Source organism: Camelina sativa, chromosome 5 (assembly GCF_000633955.1).
Source record: "Camelina sativa cultivar DH55 chromosome 5, Cs, whole genome shotgun sequence".
Taxonomy (NCBI): domain Eukaryota; kingdom Viridiplantae; phylum Streptophyta; class Magnoliopsida; order Brassicales; family Brassicaceae; genus Camelina; species Camelina sativa.
The window spans coordinates 14,560,621-14,561,089 of record NC_025689.1 but is presented as its reverse complement, the minus strand read 5'-3'; positions in this window follow the sequence as shown (position 1 = coordinate 14,561,089).

The window sequence follows — 469 nt, the reverse complement described above, 5'->3', positions numbered from 1 at the left end:
TAATTGATGCCATGGTTCCAATGGAAACTGATGAGCCTACAGATTCTTTGCCAAAAGCACAGAGCAATTCTATGATTAGTCAATTAGATGGCTCTGTAATTGTGGCTTCAACCAATGTACCTGAGATTTTGACTGCTTCTGACTGTGGAGAGAGACTTCCTGAGTCGTCAAGAGGTCGGGTTTGTGACACAATGATGCCACCACCAGCTTTATATTCCCAAGCTGCCTCCACAGAGTTTTCTTTGAATGTAGTGGAAGCTTCTTTGATTAGAGTAGAAAGTAGTACAACTAGTCATGATGCTGATGGTATTTTGAACCAAGTGATTTCTGAAGAATCTGCATTTTGTTTACCTGACCCTGCCGGCTCTGCTACATCAGATCAGGTGAGTTTCTACTTCTTGAAAAGGCCATTTCTCGTAGTTTGTACATGTTCTTGATTTTATGGAGGAAACAGGTGTGGTGTAACTGA